Raw genomic sequence first — 14,227 nt, forward strand, 5'->3', positions numbered from 1 at the left:
GCATTTTAAATGGTTTATGACTGAAGAAACTAATTCATTGTTTGTGAACTATGTGTAGGAAAAATGTGTTGGAATTTTATTACAGGAAATTCTTTTTCTGCATTTATAAGCACTTTGAGCAATCAAAGGGTTAAACTCTACAGGCAAACTGCATATCACTTTCCTTAAAATGCCACTGGGAAACTGAGATAAATGGTGAAGCATTTTCTGTGTTGACATGATGTTCGCCTGTCTGATCGCATCCTTCCCAACAGACAGCAGAGAAACAATTACAAAAAAAGACATCTGTGCCAAGGTTTGGCTAGCCAGGGAGGGCAAGCTCTTCTGTTTAAGAGGTAGAGAATCCAATCGATGAAAATGTCTGGGCCTGTTAGCACCAATAAAGCTGAAGGCCACTGGGAAGCTCAGAGAGGGCCTTTTGTTGTGGAGATAGAAAAGAGGCCGAAGCTGTGACACTTGGGAAGGAATAGGGTCAGCTAGTACCATCATCCATCTTCCTCAATGGCAGCTTTCTGTCAGTTTTTAACCCTGCTCAGCAGAGGATCTAAACCTCTATTGTTGGCACCAGCCAATTCTCAGCCAAGTGTAAATGAAGTTAATATTCACTGACCTTATGCATAGCTAATGAAGGCCCTTGATGTCATCCTGGAAATAATGTTATCTGACACTTCAAAAAGCAGATGTTGGCAGGTTGTTTGGGGTTTTTCTGCTGAGCCAGTTTGCAAAGGCACATTGTTTAGCTACCTCACATTTAAACTGATTTCCATAATAACCACAAATAGGCCTTTTTGACCTGAAATTGACATAGTTATGGTTTTAGTTTGCATTTCATTATACTCTGCTCACAAAGCCTGACTAACCTGCGCTAAACGATCTGGGAGAAATAGCTCAGCTCACTTAGATAAGAAATTTATGCGTCAATGAGCAAATTTTATTTATGCTGATAAAACAATGAGTAATTAGTTCAAATATTCCAATACAGACATTTTTAGAGCGCAGTGAATAATAGTGCTTATTTGCTGCCTAACTTTTTGAAGGGAAACCATGTCACAAGCAGTAAAAAAAAAGTATTCCTGGATATGGTTTTTATTTTGAAAGGCCTATTACGAGCAATAGTTAAGGTCTTTTTCTCTTTCCAGTAATATTTTGCCATGGTGGAGCATTGTTATCGTAATATTGTTTTAATTACAGAACATTAAATGATTTTCATAGATTCCACCTTGCCAGAAGTTTATCCAAGACAGAAATGCTCCAGTGATAACTGCATATTTATACAGCGCATGTCATCCAGATAGGCTCCCAAACCTTCCACAGACTTTTGCAAACACAGTGCATCCACACTCCTCTTGTGTCAAAGCCAGTGTCAAACATCTGTTGTAACTCTAGGGAGACACACTAGGGCTCTTTCTAAGGCACAGTGGTGTTTCTCAGCAGCCTGTGGTTCTGATTCAAGGAAGCACATAAGCATGTACCACACGTAGAAGGTGAAAAGTGGTTTGGTTTGTTTTTGTTCTTGTAAACCAGGCTGAAACTCTGTCTCATGTGTGCTTACCTTATGAGAGATGAGCATAATGGATTATGGTAATATAGTGCAGATGCAGGATGAGTAGTCATTATTAATCAAAATTTTCAGCTGTATCCAGCAATGAACTCACAGAGCCACGTTTTTCCCTCTGTGAGCATAGCACAGCAGTAGACAGCAAAAAACTATTATGCTGCAGTGTTGGTTTATAAAATGTGTTTGAATGATGGCTGTAGTGTAGTTAGTGCCTTTCAAGGTGCAGTCCATACGTGTCCTTTTGAAAAAGAGCTCAGACTAATGCTTTCTTCCTCTCTTTTTTTTTTTTTTTTTTTTTTTTTTCCCCTCCTCCTCTTCCCCATCTGCTTTTGTAAAAGACTTGAGTTAATGGTTGAACTGAGAGTGCTTGATCACCGAAGTTGCTTGGGAGGCAATTATCTGACAGGCTGGTAAAGATGAGAAATACCAGCACAGATCTGCATCTAATTGAAATCACTCAGATCTGATCTTAAGATAAACAATCTTGGGATTGTTGGAAACTATTTTATTGATTGTATTCTCCTCATCAGTTGTTTCTATTTGTATATGTTAAAAATGTGAACATGTTTCCTGTAGTAACATATTTATGTGGACAGCAGCTCATCAATTAGATCTATCTGTATGCTTTTGCTTGATATTAACTCGCATCATGTAAAAAATAAAAAAGTGAAATTCATTATATTCCTGGATGAAATTTTCAGAAATCGGTATTTAATTTTGTTTGAAGTACAGTGCTGTAATTTATCAGCTTCTGGTTATTTGTGTGCTGGCTGTGACAAATGAAGGCTCAGTCATATGGCTCAGATGACTAAAAGGCTACTTACAATTTGGACCAATTTTAGTAGAGTACCTGTTATGACTAATTTGTCCAGATATATTAAATGAGGTGTTTATATGTTCTTTTTTTTTTTTTTTTTTGTTGGTGGTGGTTGCTTTTTTTCTGTTTTGTTTTGTTCTATATTTAGTCCATTCCACAATCATTCTGAAATTATGTTGTTAGAAGAAAATTCCTGAAGTACAGGAAAGCAGTACCAGAGGCTGAGCAGTGTAGGGAGATCAATGTGCCAAAGAGCACTGAAAGCAATGGGTCACCCTAGTGGGCTTCTAATGAGCAGCTATGTCTGCTGAGCATGACTTCACTAAGGCCTATTTCTTCTACAGCAATCTTCTGAATAATAACCAGGTTCTAAGTTGCATTTTGGTTTTGCTGTACTGCTGGAAATTCATTGATTTCTGGCTGAATTTTAATAGCCTGTCCTTTTGTTGTCAGGTTCTATCTTATGAAAAGTGTAGAATGCCAAAAAACAACCAAACTGACCCAGTTGTGCCCTCTCCTCTATCAGAAATGGATACTGAAACACAGAGGTTTATTACCTATTTCTGTGACAAGAGTGTGAAAGAGAAATTTGCCTTTGTGAATTAGGCCATGGGCAGATTGATTCATTTCATCCTGTTGGTATTGAACACTGCTCATGTTTTAGTTGAAAGTTTGCAAAATGCTACCTTTCCATAGGCAGGCCACTGGAGAAGTGATCCAAAAATAATGTAAATTGAAAGTGTTTGGTTTAATGTACTTTCCTGTTTGTTTGCCTTTTTGTTTTAAACAAAATAGAACAAAACAAAGCATTCTTTGGACTAAATGTCAGTGGAAGATTCATTAGGGCGGTGGCAAGACCGCTGGCTGCGCACTGCGGGGGTGTGGGGAGATGGCTGATTTTGTCTGGATTGTTGTCAGGAGGCAGGAACAAGCCTGGCAGTATCAATAGCTGGGTTGCTGGTGACAGTGTTGCTGTGTCCAGCTGCACTCATAGAGGAAACCTGGCGGGTGATGAGAATCTAAAGGTATTGCTTGGAGCTTGGTTGATTTTGCTCCTGATTAATCTCATCTGTCAGGTAGTGAGGACTTCAACAACAGATTTTGTAGCTGGTTCTGTTGTTTAGAATAATGGGTAATTTTCACCTGTGGACTCTGGGCCTCCACAGAAAAAGTCCATATGGATCTGAGTTCATTCTGTATTGCATTGTCAGCATAGCTGTGATTTTCTTTGACAGTTGCATTAGTAGGAAAGAGAAAAATGGGATTAGGTATAAAAAATTGGTTTGTTAGAAAAGAGTTTTGAAGCTGTACAACAAAATCTCTAGCACATCTGCAGATGATTTATACTAATAAAGAATAAACAGTGAAAAGGTGTTGAAGAAAATATTGGAGGAAAAAAGTACAAAAAAAAATCAATTGACTGAGGAGACAGAATATTCAGTCTTGAATCTTCTCTCATCAGTAGAAAAAATGAATTATTTGACTAAGAAAGAATCACCTCAAAGAGAACAGTTAAACCCCATACCATTTTGCTGAACAGATCAGAGTACTGTAAATAACCTGCCAGTAATGAAGTATATTATATTACAAGAAAGAAAATTTGCCATGTGAAGAAAAGAAAAAATCTCAATTAAATATACCACTTTACTGTTTTGTATAGTAACAAGACTGTCCACTTGGCTTTTCTTTATTTAAAGTCTATAATACAATTTACTTCAAATATACAAATACTTGAACAGCTTCGAACACTTGCTTTCAAACAGAAGCCTGGGGATATATCTTTGAGGAGAGGGAAGCGAAGGTGGGGAAGGACTGTGAGCAGGTAAAGAGTAGCAGTCAGAGGGAACAACCTTGGGAAGAGGACAAGCTGGGGGGTGGAGGGCCAGACAGCCTTACTGCTTTACTAGGGACTTCTGAACATTTGTGTCCTCCCTACCTTCCTCTGCTCCTTTTCTTCCCTTCCCTCCTGCTGTCTCCCTATCCTTCTTCCCAGTTTATCAGGCCTGGGGTTTCTACTCAGCCCTGCTATTAGCAGGACTGAGGTGGGCCCAGAGCACAGGCATCTTCTTTTGGGGTTTGGGGAGCACCCACAAGCAACATCTTGAGAAACACAGGGTTTGTCTTTGGTTCTCCAGAGTAAATGTTTTGTGTTGTGAAGGAAATGAATGTTGTGACACTATAGTCCTACCCCACCGATTTCTGTGGGTTCATGTGAATGTAGGGTAGGACTTTTTGTCATTGTGGTAGGCATGTCACTTAGTGGCTTGCATACCACAGCAAAGTGCAATTTGAATGCTGTGCAAATAGCCAGTGCTTCTGCTACTGTCTTTGCTGGGAGCTGCTGTTGATGGTGACACACGATCATGCAGATATCCTCGATCTGCACAACACATTCTTTGCATAGGGCTTTGCCTTTGTTTCATAAAGTCAATAATGCAAATGCATAGAAATTGAGGTGGGGCCTGACCTTGACTACTTGAGGTGCCTGGGAGATTGTCTTTCATAGAAGCTAAGACCTACTTCCTGTATTTATTTCTTTTATATAAGAGTTTTCAAAAGTACATTTCACATGCAAAAATAAAACTGAATAAAATAAAAATAAAATAAAAATAAAATCATTTTTAGTTTCATTTCAGTGGCAAATGTAGAAATGCAGTTTGGCCATGCTTCTCCATAGTGGAGGAAAATAAGGTGCGTTCTCCCAGCTGTATGCAGCTCCTCTTCTGAACTGGCAGCAGGTGTAAATTTAAATTTATAATTTATATATATATATATATATGTATGATTTAAATTTATGGTCTGGATCTGAGGCAGTTGGGCTCTGTGCTTCTCATTAAGCAGAACAGAATGTCTGTTTTCTCTATCCACCATCCCTTAGCATCTGCAAACCTGGAAATGAAAATATATGTTCAATAGAAGGATTCTGAATCTGAGAATTTGCTTTTAGGTATGTTTGCATAGTTTACTGAAATTCATTATGTCCCCAAATTATTCTTTAATCTTTGTGTATGCATCTTTTCAGTCTGGAGTATAGTTGGATCATCTTTTCAAATAATTTTCCACAACTGCAAGGACTAGTAGCATCATTTTCCTCAAGCTAGAGTTAAGGCATTCATCAAAAGAGTATGTCAGGGATCCTAGTTCATCTCAGACACCAGTGACAAGACAGCAAAGGAAGATGTGATAGAATAATCATAAAAAAAATCCAGAAGATTATTGTTGTTAAAGACTGCCAGGGTCAATGTGGTGGAGAATGTAGGTTGCTTTAGTATACTAGATGTAATATAAGTTGTGGAAACATTGTTACCACTGATGAGGTAAGGGACTGAGGAAGCCTGCATGGCTTTGGAAGCCTCTGTGTGAAGACTGAGTTCCTATGGCTGGTGAACAGCAAATACATTCTTTTTATTTATTTATTTATTGGTAAGCTAAGTGTATTTGCTTCAGAATTTACCCAGTAGACAAAGCATGGACTACTATGTCTTTCTCATATGTCCAATTGTAGAGGCCCATGTGAAGTGAAATCTTGCCAAAGCCTGATGCAGCATGTGTGTGTAAAATGGCCAGGCTGCAGAGGACATAGAGCACATGAGATCTGGCTCATTCCCAGCTCCCTGTACACAGCACAGGGAGCGCAGGACTTGCATTCCAATGTCTGTGTAAATGGAGTCTCCCTATGGGCCAAATGTAGGTTAAGAGCAAGGAAATATCCTTCTACACGGAGAAGCAGGAGGTTCCTAGTCAGGGCACACCTGTTCCTTCATGCTCAGAAATGCAAGATAAGACAGGAACTGTTGGTGGAGAACGAGCATGTCAAGGGGAAGCAAGCTTTAAAAGTGATTTAATCCAAATAAGTCTTACTCTGTTTGCATGAATTTAATCAGAAATAACTTCATGTGAAGGCCACAGTGACCTTCAGCTTGCAAATTGGATGGTTAGATACAAGCTTCCATGTTTGGTCTCTTTATCACTGCTAAATAGGACAAAAGCATTAAATATGCAATACCAGTGTCATTGTTTCGGAACTACTTTCCACTGCATTTTCTACTTTGCATACCATTTTTAACTTCCACTTCAAAGCATTCTCGGAACATAGCCTTATGAGTTTGCAGCCTTGCTCTGATACTTTGTGCCGCCTTACTTTCCTGGACTTAGCACCTCCTCAACTCTTGCTCGGCTGGTTTGACAAAAGCACTCTATACTGTTGATATCCCACCAGTCACTGAATTCCTTTGTTATCCTGGGGGGGAAATAGAGAGAGTATGTTTTAATTCTGTGATAAAAATGGAGTGCAGGAATGCAGTAAAATTATGCTGAATAATAAAAAAAGTCTGAATTTGCCTCATCAAACAAAGTACATCTTTTCAACTGTTGTCTTATTACAAACTCTGTGCCAACTTGCTGCTGTACAGTAGCAATACCTGCAGTAATGCATTCCAGTTTTCTTTTCTTGAACATTTTTGAACGTAAGCTGTTAAATACTTCTGATGTTTGGTAAGTGATAAGGATACTAAAATAAGATAATAAGTGGTAAGGGATAATCAAAAAAGGAAAATGGAAATATTCATATTTTATAGTCAATTTCCCAGCCCAAATAAGTATCAATTGACCTTCTTTTGTTAGACACTGTATTTCTATTTTCGTCACAAAGTTATCACCTATGGAGAACTTCAGTTCTGAAGGGGATCATCTGTATGGAGAAAAAAAATGGTTGTTCTTTTAATAATAAAGCGTGGTGTGTTATGTTTGTGCCTGTCCTTGCTTCTGCACAATCATCCCATTCAAAGCCATTAAAACCTCATTGATATATTTATTCTCACCACAATACACTAATAGCATTCAAAGCCATTAGTATGTAGCTATTGTGCATTTGCAAAAAGTTGCAGTGCTAGGTCAGCATGCATGCTATTTTTCTGTGATAAATGAGCAATATTAACCTATCAGAGCAAAAACATTAAAATTATTTATAGCGTCAGCTTTCTATCTTACATATCATTTCACCACTTTTTTTTTTTTTTTTTTTTTTTTTTTTTCCCCCTCGGTAAAATTCTGAGCTAGGTGCTAATTAGTGTATTTATGGGTATTTTACATTATTATTTTCATTTGGAAATAATGACTAATCATAGTTTTGACAAACTTAAAAAATAGTAAAAAGTAAACTCTCTAACAGGATCAAAAGTTTCATTCTCCTTGCTGTCTCAGTATGTACTAGCGTTGTAGAGTTCACAGTGCCAGAAATTCTGAACACAAAAAAGTAGTTTATGATTTAAGAGAAGAAAAAATGTTTTGCTTATTTGTAAAATAGTCCATTTAATTTGATAAAAGCTTCCTGAAATCATGTATGTGTGTTTTTTTGCACCACCGCTTGTTTTACATAGGCTCTTACATGTTTCCATGAAAACAAATGCAAAACCTCATGCTGAATTTATTTCTCCAATGCTGCATAAAAAGAATGGACACCATGTTCTTTCAGCCAATTCCACTGGGTTTGTGCTGGCTGAAGTTAAAAAGTAAAATTTGATATTATGAGGTGAATGGCATGAATTTTAGTTTAACTAGACCAGGAGCAGACTCAAAGTATTCTGCTTGTTACTTGATATTCATTTCCATGACATCTAATTGTGATGTTACAAAGCAGAAGGGCTTCAGGAAAGATACCAAGATGAGGGGTGTTTCTAAGCAACGTGGATAATAATTTATTTTACGCATGTCCTGTAATGGAGGATAGTGAAATGGTGAAAAATCAGGGATGCTCTAAAATTTCTCACAACTTGCTATTAATATGAGCCAGTATTTTTATTGGATGATGTCCAAAACTAGTTTGAACATTATTGATTTCTTAATTTTTAGCATGAACTTTGCACATACCACTTCACTGTACTAAACTGTGATAAGAACAATGTGTAAGACAGACTGATTGAGAATCAGACTTTGTTTTTCTATTTTGATCCCACAAGCACTGTCCACTGTCACAGAAGAAGTGAACTTAATCAGACGTGACTTGACTTTGCATCTGCACAGGAGGTTATCTCTTGTAAAAGGGTAGACTTGTGAATGAAACCTTTGTCTTCGGCTTCCTTGTAATCCTGCAGTACAGTTGAGCCTGTTAGCTCAGTTGGAATAATGTGCTGATTTTCTGAAGATGAAAAAGAATTTTAACCCCTTTCTTCTTTTTAAGTTCTTCATTCTGTACTTCCTTAGATTTCACGCTACCTGTCTTGATTTTAGCAGGTCGGATTTCAGTCTACCACTTCCCCTGGCTAAATGTAAAAAAATTATGTGCTCCTCTCCTTGAAGGAGAATATTCAAGAAATGCAGTCCCAGTGAGAGTGCTGTTCTGTAACAGCAGGGATTCTTTTTTCCTGTCATTTTCTTAATTCAGTCTCTGTTTCAAATCTTTATCAGCACCTGTCCTTTTAAGGAAAAAGATTAAAATGTCTGAGGGTAAATGGAGGATTGATTTGGTGTGAACATACAGCTTCTGTGCTTTTACAATACATGCAATTATGAACAAGGTTACCACATGCTTTGACATTCTTATTGCCTCCAACTGCTTTGCTTCCTTGCCTTTGTGCATGCTGATTTTAGTTCTCCTTGAATCATATTATGCATAAATTAAATGCATATTTTGAAAAGAAATTATATTGTTTTCAGAAAAGAGAGAATGTGAGACTGTTTTATGAAATGTTGGATCTTTCCATCAGTGTTGGAGAGGGGCTATCTGCTAGGAAACTGGAAGTATACAAGGACTAGATACTTGGTTTAATAACATGATAACAGTATTCTGAAATATTACAGAATATGTTGCTATAGCTATGATATATTGACGACTGTCTGACTAGGTTGGAGATAAAAGCAGTAGACATGAATTTGGTCTGTTTGCTCTCATTTAATTTCATCATAGTGAGTCACATAGGCATCAAGATTTATATGCGTCTGATAAGTAGTTGGGATGGAGGGTGCTAATGATGGTTGTAATGCTTTCTGGAATTCTATTTCTTCTGACTTTGGTTGACATTGTGACTCTAAATTCTGCAGACTCCATAAATTAGAAAGTGCAAGAGAAAGGAGGGGAGAGGTTGTCTCAGAATTCACACCATATTCATCAATATTTAGTCATCCACTGGTTGATATTTTTTTTCTATGTGACTGGACAGGCAGAATGCATGCTCCTTAGAGAATACTCCCTAGAAAGGACTGTGCATTTATCAGGAGAAATTCATGAAAAATGGGCATGAAACATGCTGTGTTTTTTTGGTTTTTGTTGTTGTTGTTGTTGTTTTTCTTTTTTTTTTTTTCTTTGTGAGGGGAGTTTTTTGGTTTTTTTTTTAATATGAATAAGGAGCTTCTAACATTTATCTTTCAATTCAAAGAAAGCCTTTTCATCAGTGATCAGTGCAGAATGAAGAAAATTGGCTGAGTCTTACAGATTCACATGGGACAACTGTCTCTAGCACAATCTGTTTATGTTGATGGCCCTAGCACCGACACAGCAGATGCTGGGAAAGCTGCTGTCTCTACTGCTACTGTTGTCGACACTAGTGCAAAGTCTAAAAGTAAAGTTGCAATAAATCTTATTCTGGTTGGGGGAAAAAAAAACCACAAAAAAACCCAAAAACCATAGAAAATCAAAGCAGACATTTACAACCTGGTCCTTTTATACTTTTGGAAGGTTTTAACTGGCAGTATTGTAAGCTGAAGATTTTCATCTCTGAAAGTAACTGCAGCCTTGATTAACAGGAGAATCCAGAATATTACAAAGTGTATACACATCTCTCACTGTCTTCATTTAGGTGACTTTTCTGTCTGCGGTTGTTGTAGTGGTTTTAATATGCAGCAAGAGCAAATATAGGTCAGAAAATCAATAAAAGCCCCTTGCCTGTTTACCCTCCAACTTTCACAACCCTATACTGAAATCCACCAAAAACAGATGCAGGTGTTTATCTTTAATGTACCTGTCTGTTAGGTATATCCCATGGCTGATAACAAAGCTCTTTTCCACTTTATCATTTCATGCATACTTTGGTGGAGGTATATAGAAAAGAGTCAGCTTTTCCATTTAATTCTATCAGCTGATTAGATATATTCTCTAACTTAGTGAAATTTACCTTTGAGTAGCTCAGTAGATTCTTCTGAAGCCTTACAGTTTTTACGATAGGCTGTGTTGCTATTAGTACTGCCTGGTGGCGCAGTGGTAGGGATGCCGCTTTGCAACACTGAGGCCCGGGTTTGAATACCCTGTGGCGCAAGCGGTAGAAGTGCCGCTCTGCTACACAGGAGGCTTGAATCCCAGGGGTTGGACTCGATGATCTCTAAGGTCCCTTCCAACCCACACAAGACTATGACTATGATACTATGATACTTTGACATCTACAGAATTCGACCATACAGAAGGAGAAGGATCAACTGTTTCTGAGGTGCTACTGTTTATACACTGAATAAGAATGAATTCTTGTTTGTTCCTGTTCATTACTAGAGAAGACTGAGAAAACATGAAAAGTGAGTTGGCTATGGCCATAAATTTATGAGGACAGTTCCAAAAATATTGCCTCCTATTCTATCACAGAACACCTTGATTTGAGAGGATAGACAGAAAGGAGCATGATGGTGTAGGTAGTTGAATTTGAGTTTTTCTAATCTGCAGTCTCCATGTGTTTCTACTTCTATATTCTTTTTACATAGTGTACAATTCATATCAATTGATTCTTCTTCTTTTATATGTACTGAGTGTGATCCAAAGTTGAAAGACATCAAAGAAAATGCTGTATTTTTTTCCTATACGACAAGTCATATTCTGATATGAACAGCATAAGGAAATATAGATGAGGACTGCACTGAAAATAATGCCTTCAATTTTATTGTGTTAGCCCACAACATCAGAGGTAGATATTGATGGTATGACGGTGGTAAAAAAAAGGAATGTTAAAGTGATGATGCAGATAGTAGAATTGTCAAATGTTACATTATCCTTTTCTGTAGAAAAATTGCTTTTTACCATCCCACTGAAGTATTTAAGCATTGCTACTTCCTTAATAAGATGAAGCTAAAAATCTCACAGGGTTAAGGGAAATCCCCCGAAATTTAGGAACAAAAAGGAATAGAAGTTTGCAATTGCGTTGTTTGTCCCTCATGAGAACACCAATCCACTTCTGAGTTGAACAGAACTTGAGCAAGAATCATAAATTCTTCTGCATATGCAAAGAGCTACATGTAAGTGGACTATATAACTGTCAAATTTTTAGCTGAACAATATAGACTAAGATCATACTAAATGTCAATCCTTTCCTCAAGTTTTGTGTTGCTGGATTTCATTCACTAATAAAACCACATAAACCCTTCCTAATCTTGTGTTGTGAGTTGGAAGTTTCTCTTTATCCTGTGTGCTCTTCTTCATTTTCTCATATGAGGTGTTTCACATTTTTATACTGATGAGAGCTACTCATCTACCAGCGTAACTTGACAGTTGTCTTCATTCTTAATTTTTTTTTCTGTTGCATTCTCCTTACTTTCTTTTTATTATTACTATTTTTAGCAAAATATTGATCTCTTTGTTTCTATCCAAAATCTTTAAGTCTGCCAACCAGCTAGAGAATATTTCAAAGAGAAAAGGAATACTTTATTTTCATATGTCAGTGAACCTAAATAAAAATGCTATGTGCTTAAGCACTGTCAGAAACAATTTATGTTATGTTTTAGAACAATTAAAAAAAGATTGGTTTGATTATGGGCTTTGCTGCCAAAGAATATAGAAACATCATCATAGAAAAGGTCAAGAATCTGTATTTCTAAATCACACAGCAGCAGCCTGTAATTCTGCAAACCAGCTATGACTGAAAAAAAAATATTATATCAGCCTCACTGCAAATTAAAAGTAGAGTCTGTAAGTTAATTCAGTACTTAAAGGGAAAAAAAAAAAAAAAAAAAAAGAAAAAGAAAAAAAGAAAAGAAAACAAAAAAAAGAAGCAATCAGTACAATAACTCTAGCATCATCTATTTTCACATTAAATTCCATTTCTTTTTCCTCTACTTGTAAGTAGACCAGAGTTTGAAGAAACAGTGGTGTTTTTTTTTTGTTTTTTTTTTAGTTGATAATCCACAATATGTACTTGGTTTGGGATTGAAGGAGGACGCATAAAAGTCCAGCAGTATGTGTGGGGTGTTTAAAACCTTGGGTACTACTTTGGAAGGTGTACATGCATGGAATGAGGAGGAGAGGATATTAAATTCCAAATGTTCTTGTTGGGAACCTTACTGATTGGAAACAATTGTGCATGCAGTGATGATATACACTTGGGCACAGTCCTGCAAGTATGTATACTGAATATTGTACATTGACATCGAATGTATAGGTATACGTAGTCAGAACTTTTCCCTGCATTTGAGGTTGATTCCAGTGAGCTTCACTCTCCTTTTATGTCTTAAACCCTCATGCTCTGGAGATCATTTTGTTTTATTTTGGAAAGTTATCAGTTACTATCAAACATCTTAGAATGTTATGTAAATTGCAGGGCAGAGGCTGGATCACCTACAGACTTTTTAAAAAAAGGAATTGAAGGGGCACAAAAATTGTACAAAAGCGTCTTCTGAATTCAACACAAGATTTAATGGCTGGACAGAGGAGTTGGCAACCGTTGCAAGTGCAAGAAGGGGAATGCTAATAAGAGATACCCAAATCCCCTAGAAGTATTCATAATTAATGCTTGTTGTGGCTTCATGCATGTAGTGGCAAAAAGCCCAATATATGGCTTTTACATCTGCTATTTCAGCAATGTCATATGTTAATTCATTCCAAAGTTTATAGAAAGATGAGACATGGAAAGGAAAATACTTCTTTTGTTGTGCATTTTAAAAATCTATCTATACTTTATAAAGTCATTAATAACCTTTTGTTGTAGGGTCACTAATAACTGAGAATATTTATTAATTCTTCACCAAAGCTGTTTCCTACTCCTACCATTCATTTTATAACATAATAGAACAGCAGAGCACTCTATCATTTAATGTTGTTAAGACACGTGTGTATACATGAATGCACACAAATGTAGATACACTTATGTAAGATTCTTCAAATGTACATTCTATCTGTACTACTGATGTAATGAAATAAATTAGCAGCTGATGTATGCTTTGATACCAAACTAATTTTCATAATCTTTCATATAAAAGTTACAGTAGCCTAATGTAAACAAAGAAACAAACAAACAAACAAACAAAAACAACAAAAACCCCCCACAACTTCACTTTTTAATTTTGAATTCAAATAACTAGTTACAGTAGACCAGTTCTCTAAGGCTCAAATATGCCAGCTGCAGCTTGATATCTCACTCCCTGTAGGCATACATTACTCATTTTAGTTCAGTCACAGAGACTTTGTGCAACAAGCTGTAGAAATCTCTACAACACTATGCATATGGATCCATTTGGTATTTGAAAGAGGCAGATCTGATATATGGTTGTGGATTATCTACTGTTCCTTTTACTCATCACTACCTGCTTATTGTAGGATGCTAGATAAACGACTTGCATATGAAAACAGGAGCTATTTTATAAGGTTGTGCATTAGGATGCCATTTGAGGATTAACAATATTTCATATGATTGGATGTTTTCTATGTTGATACACTAGGACAAGTAACTAAGAGTAGGATATATTTTGGAATTTTCATCTGGAGAGCCATTCTGCTATCCACTTGCAAGTGGCTAGCATTGATTTCCTAAAAACTGTCTGATCTTCTTTCAGGTGGCATATAGTATACAAGATTTCTGTGTGGGTCAGCAGATGTGATACAGGAGTCACAGAGGACCTATACAGTTAGCTGGGTACCTGGCAGAATAGTCTTTCTCAAACCTGAG

At 36.9% G+C, this 14,227-nt stretch overlaps 1 protein-coding gene across 8 annotated transcripts in view; it reads left to right on the forward strand.

Annotated features, from left to right (window-relative positions):
- Window positions 1-14,227, forward strand: part of EPHA7 (EPH receptor A7) — a 157,636-nt gene that overhangs the window by 23,690 nt on the left and 119,719 nt on the right. The gene's annotated exons all lie outside the window — the stretch shown is intronic.

This window comes from Coturnix japonica, chromosome 3 (genome assembly GCF_054131305.1).
Source record: "Coturnix japonica strain WE chromosome 3, WE-NBRP24, whole genome shotgun sequence".
NCBI classification, from domain to species: Eukaryota; Metazoa; Chordata; class Aves; order Galliformes; family Phasianidae; genus Coturnix; species Coturnix japonica.